The sequence below is a fragment of the Triticum aestivum genome, chromosome 4A (genome assembly GCF_018294505.1).
Source record: "Triticum aestivum cultivar Chinese Spring chromosome 4A, IWGSC CS RefSeq v2.1, whole genome shotgun sequence".
Lineage (NCBI taxonomy): Eukaryota > Viridiplantae > Streptophyta > Magnoliopsida > Poales > Poaceae > Triticum > Triticum aestivum.
In genome coordinates, this window is record NC_057803.1 from 321051669 (window position 1) to 321057668 (window position 6000).

At 50.5% G+C, this 6000-nt stretch overlaps 1 pseudogene; it reads right to left on the bottom strand.

Moving 5' to 3' along the window:
- LOC123081997 (ATP synthase subunit alpha, chloroplastic-like) overlaps positions 1–6000 on the bottom strand; it is a 37916-nt pseudogene extending 31916 nt beyond the window's left edge.

Here is a 6000-nt window from a genome sequence, read left to right on the forward strand (position 1 = left end):
CTGTAAAATGAAAAAATACAGCAAACAGACAATTAGTTCCAAAATATTGTTTTCTTTTGGATTTTGATATTTTAAATTTCATTGTTTTTGTGCGGGTAAAATTTCATTGAATTTAAATTAAGGTATATTTAGATATAAAATTAATTTGAATCTGGCTATAAATTTCGGGTTGTATGCTATTTGGGACAGATTTGGAGGCTGACTTGTGGGTCTACTAGGTTGACGTGTACTTTGGCTTTGTCAACTTAGTCCACAAACGATTCTAGCAGCAGTGACCGTTGGATTACGACCGTGCTGCTTCTTAAATATCTGATCTTCTTGCTCCAGACGCCCAAACCAGCTCCGGTGGTACTGCCTGCTCCCGCCTCCCGTGGCCGGCTGTGCTGCCGCACAAGCCGCACCGCCCCACCCTACTTCATTGCTAGCCAGGCCATTCCTCTACTCACCCACACCTCCGGTTATTTTCCGACGATGGCAGCCGGACCAGTAAACCCTCGTACTCCCCACCGCGTGGGAAACCATTGCTGAGTCTTCCCCGGCTCTGTGTTGTTCCCTTCCTAGGCCTCGCCGTCGTCCACCGCCATGGTGCTCTCGGCGCGGCCTGGTCAACGTGGTCAACGAACGACATCCATCGGCCGTGGACTGTACGCGCAAAATAATGATTCCTCCACCTGACAGCTGGGACCCACCGGAAGGGCCTCTGTATTTCGCGAAAAAATATTCCCCCACTGACATGTCGGACCCACCAACTATATCTTCGCACGCAAGGAAGTGTCTCCTTATTACGCACAAAAAAATGAATACCCCCTGCTAGCTGGGACCTACCATTGTGTGAGGCTGACTTGTGGGCCTACTAAGTTGACGGGGATGGAGGGCTTTGTCAACTTAGTCAATATGAACGATTCTAGCTCCAATGACCGTACAATGTCCATCCAACGGCCGTAGTGCTTCTTCAACCTCTGGTCTTCTTGCTCCAGCCACCCAAAGTAGCGCCGGTCGTGCCGCATGCTCCTGCCTCCCGTGGCAGGCTGTGCTACCGCGGAGGCCTCACCACCCCCTACTATTCCCACCGCTGGAAAGGCCCTGCGGCGACGGCAGCCTCACACCGCAGCGGAACCAGCGAACCCTCGTACTCCTGTCTGCGCGGGCTTCCACTGCCACGTCTTCCCCGGCTCCGCGTCGTCCCATTCCTAGGCCTCGCTGTCGTCCACCGCTGTGGTGCTCTCCGCGCGGCGTGGTCAACGAGGTCAAGGAACGACTTCCATCGGAAGAGTACTGTACGTGGAGAGGTTGACAGCTGGGTGCACGGCCACATCCCAGTTTTTTGTGATTTGCCAAGTAAGTCGCTTTGTCAAGCCTGTTGGGCTGCAAATCTTTCAAGACGAGGAGAGCTTTCATTTGGCTGGCCGAGAAAATGGCCCATCAGTAATGAGAAATGGGTTGTACATTCTTAAAACAGATCAAACCGGCAATTAGTTTCAAATATCTTTTTTTTTTCATTTCAACATTTTAAATTACATTAATTTTTATGCGTGGAGAATTTGTTGGATTTTATATTGATATACATTTATTTTTAAAATCAGTTTGAATGTGAGTCGAAATTTCGGGATTAAAAACAGTTCGAATCACACCGAAATATGCAAAAATTCATATAATTTTTTAACCGTGGCCACAATATGGGCTGTAATGCTAACAAAAAGAATATGGGCTCCAAAAAAAACCTTAAGAATTAGCAAATGAGCTGTAAATTATTAGAAATAATGGCAGATGGGTTGTATGCTGTTTTCCACAGATTTGAGGCTTTCCTAAAAAAATGTTGACGCACAAGCAGTGACTGTTGGATGTCCATCGAACGGCCGTCGTGCTTCTTCAATCTCTGCTCTTCCTGCTGTAGCCGCTCAAACAAGCGCCGGACTGCCTGCTCCCTCCTTCCCACGGCCGGCTGTGCTGCCGCGCAGGCCTCACCGTCCCACCGTACTCCCATCGCTGGCCTAGCCATCCCTTTACTCACCCACACCTGCTGTTATTCTCCGGCGACGGCAAACGAACCAGTAAGCCCTCATACAGTCGTACTCCCCTCCGCGTGGGAAACAACTGCCGAGTCTTCCCTGCCTCCGTGCCGTTCCCTTCCTAGGCCTCGCCATCGTCCACCGCCCTGGTACTCTCGGCGCGGCCTGGTCAACGTGGTCAACGACCGACATGCATCTGAAGTGGACTGTACGTGGAGAGGCCGACAGCTGGGTCCATGGCCGCATGCAAGGAAATGCCTCCTTATTACATGCAAAATAATGATTCCTCCACCTGACATCAGGGACCTACCAACAGGGCCTCTGTATTTCGCGAAAAAAATGTTACCACCGCTGACAGCTCGGACCCACCAGCTATATCTTCGCACGCAAGGAAGTGCCTCCTTATTACGCACAAAAAAATGAATACTCCCCCTGTTAGCTAGGACCCACTATAGTGGCAGGCTGACTTGTGGGCCTACTAAGTTGACGGGGACGGAGGGCTTTGTCAACTTAGTCAATATGCACGATTCTAGCTCTAGTGATCGTACGATGTCCATCCAACGGCCGTAGTGCTTCTTCAACCTCTAGTTTTCTTGCTCCAGCCGCCCAAACTAGCGCCGGTCATGCCTCGTGCTCCTGCCTCCCGTGGCCGGCTACGATGCGGCGGAGGCCTCACCGCCCCCTACTACTCCCACCACTGGCCAGGCCATCCCTCTACTCACCCACACCCCCTGTTATTCTACGGCGACGGCAGCCTCACACCGCAGCGAACTAGTGAACCCTCATACTCCTCTATGTGTGGGCAGCCACTATCGCGTCTTCCCCGGCTCCGCGTCGTCCCCTTCCTAGGCCTCGCTGTCGTCCATCGCCCTGGTGCTCTCGGCACGGCATGGTCAATGTGGTCAAGGAACGGCTTCCATCGGACGTGGACTGTACGTGGAGAGGCTGACAGCTGGGTCCACGGCCGCAGCAAGGAAGTGCCTCCTTGTTACATGCAAAATAATTATTCCTCCACCTGACAGCGGGGACCCACCGGACGGGCCACCGTATTTCGCAAAAAAACATTTGCCCCTGACTGCTGGGACCCACCAGCTACATCTTTGCACGCAAGGAAGTGCATCCGGGCAAAAAAAATGATTCGCCCCTCTGACTGCTGGGACCCACCAGCTACATCTTCGCAGGCAAGGAAGTGCCTGACAGTCGGGACCCACCTGGTCGAAGCATACGTAGCGTTGTCATTCTGGTCGCGAACGTGTACATACATATATACTGGTGGATGTAGAGGCGCGCACGTGTCGTAGTAGAGGCACGTACGTGTCGTAGTAGAGGCGCGCACGTAGCATGTACACGTACGTACAGCGGCCAGGGTGCAAGACAGAAAATACGGGCACGTATGTGTACATACGGGCGGGGTCTCAAACGCCTACTCACGCATATGTACGGCCAGGGCTCGTGTACATGGCTAGGTCAGAACGGAGAAACAACGTCGTCATCGTATTCATGAGGAGGCAACAGAATGTGTCGTGTTCATGGGGAGGCAACGGAATGCGTCGTGTTCATCGGGAGGCAACGGAATGTGTCGTGTTCATCGGGAGGCAACGGAACGCGTGGGAGCCAACCAGCTGGGTCGGAACGGAATGCATGGTCGTGTTCATCGAGAGGGCTTGGACGGAACAGGCGATGGAAACGAGGCCTGGTGTACCGCACAACAGAGGAAACAGACCTCCTACATTCAGAACAGGGTCCTGTTGATCGGGAGGGGTCCGACATACCGCAAAACGGAGGAAACGGACCTCCTACGGTCGAAACGGGGGTCCTATTGATTAGGAGGGGTGTGGCGTATCGCAAAATGGACAAAACGGACATCCTACGGTCGAAACGGGGGTCCTGTTGATCGGGAGGGGTGTGGCGTACCGCAAAACGGACGAAACGGACTTGTGTTGGAGCGCTACGGTCGAAGCGGGGGTCCTGTTCATTGGGAGGGGTGTGGCGTACCGCAAAACGGGACTCCATGGGATACTGTTCATCTCCATCGTTGACCTCCTCCAGCCTCCACGGGCTACCGTCGACCTCCTCCAGCCTCCACGGGCTCCTGTTCATCCAGCCTCCACCGCGCGCTACTCCACCGGCTACTATTCAACCACCCCTCCACGGGCACCCCTCCACCGTCTACTGTTCATCCAGCCCTCCACACCGCCGGGTCCTGTTCAACCACCCTTACACGGGCACCCCTCCACCATCTACTATTCATCCAACCCTCCACCACACCACGCGGTCTTGTTCATCCAGAGGCAATGCCATCGCTCACTGTTCATCCAAACCCCCCACAACGCTCACTATTCATCCCAGAGGCAGCATCGATCGGCTTGAGTTAGCAGCAGTAGCGAAGGAATCGCTCGATCAGGTTCAGTTAACAGCCATCGATCGATCGCTCGGGTTCAGTAACGTGTAGCATGTAGTGCAATCGCTCGGGTTCAGTTAGAGCCCAATGCCTTGCTTGGGTTCAGTTAGAGCCAACGCCTCGCGCACACGTGCGTACGTGTACGAGATAAACGCGCATCGCTCGGCCCCCGACCTCCCACCGTAACCGGGAACTCCCCAAAATTTTCCTCCCCCTCGCTTCTACCACGGTTTTTCTGTCATGGACGGCCCAAAGAATGTCATGCAGTTGCGTCTTAGGCCTGCCCAAGACGAAAAGCCCATTTTTTGTCATGATTTTTTGTCATAAAAGTAGGAGCCCACCACATCTATGATGATATCGGGTTTTGTCACAATTATCGTCATAGAAGAGTCATATGTATGACAGAAAAAAAATTCGTTCGGCCCAAAATGTCATGGATGTGTCTTTTTTTTGTAGTGTACTACAATAGTGTATTCCATGGCCGCCTCCTCATGGCAAGTAGTTACTACTTGAGCTACGGAGGATGCTCTTTGACCGATAGCTACATAAACACATATTACACCTTGCCCTTTTTGATTGAGAATTGTATCTGTGGCTACTGCTGTTTTGCCAGTCTGTCTGTCCCCAATAATTAACTCTCGCTGACCACGCCCTATAGGGATCATCGAATCGATAGCAATAAGCCATGTTTGAAGAGGTTCGTATACGGAACGCCTGGAAATTATACTTGGAGCAGGAGATTCAATTAAGCGAGATTCGGAAGCTATAATTTCGCCTTTCCCATCAATTGGTTTAGCCAGAGCATTTACAACACGACCCAAGTAAGCCTCATTCACGGGTATCTAAGCAATTCTTCCTGTTGCTTTTACAAAACTTCCCTCTTGTATCATCAACCCATCGCCCATTAATACAATCCCAACATTTTTGGATTCCAAATTCAGAGAAATACCCCTAGTACCTTCTGCAAATTCGACTAATTCACGTGACATTATTTCACCAAGACCTATAATACGAGAAATCCCATCCCCCACTTGAATTACGCGACCTATATTCTCAATCCCTACTTTCCTATTATATTGTTCAATATGTTCCCGGAGGATTTTATGAATTTCGTCGACTCGAAGGGTTGCCATTAGTGTTTCTTGACTCTTTTTTTCGGAAGCAAGGGGAAAACTAATGCCTAAATTCTAAACGAAAGTAGAAGTTCAAGGCCTAATTAATTTAATTATCTCTTCCATTCCAGGGACCCGAGAATTCCAATATTAGCACGAATCATACGGAAATGTAATTTGGTATTCAAACAACTATTCAGAGTTCCTAGAGCTCCTTGTACGGCCTGTTGGAAAACCCGATGTCGGACCTGATTCATTGCCCTTTGTTTTTCAAAATAAAGGGTTTCGTTTTAAGACTTTTCCAATTGTTCCAAACTAATAGAAATACCATTAATCAAATTTGCTTTTTTTCGTTCTATCTCAGAGTATCCATTCATTCGATACTCATCCGCTTCTAGTTCGACTTTCTGTAATCGAATCTGAGCTTTTTCGAGTTGCTCAATGGTCCCTCTACGCAATTCTTATGAATTTTGAATAG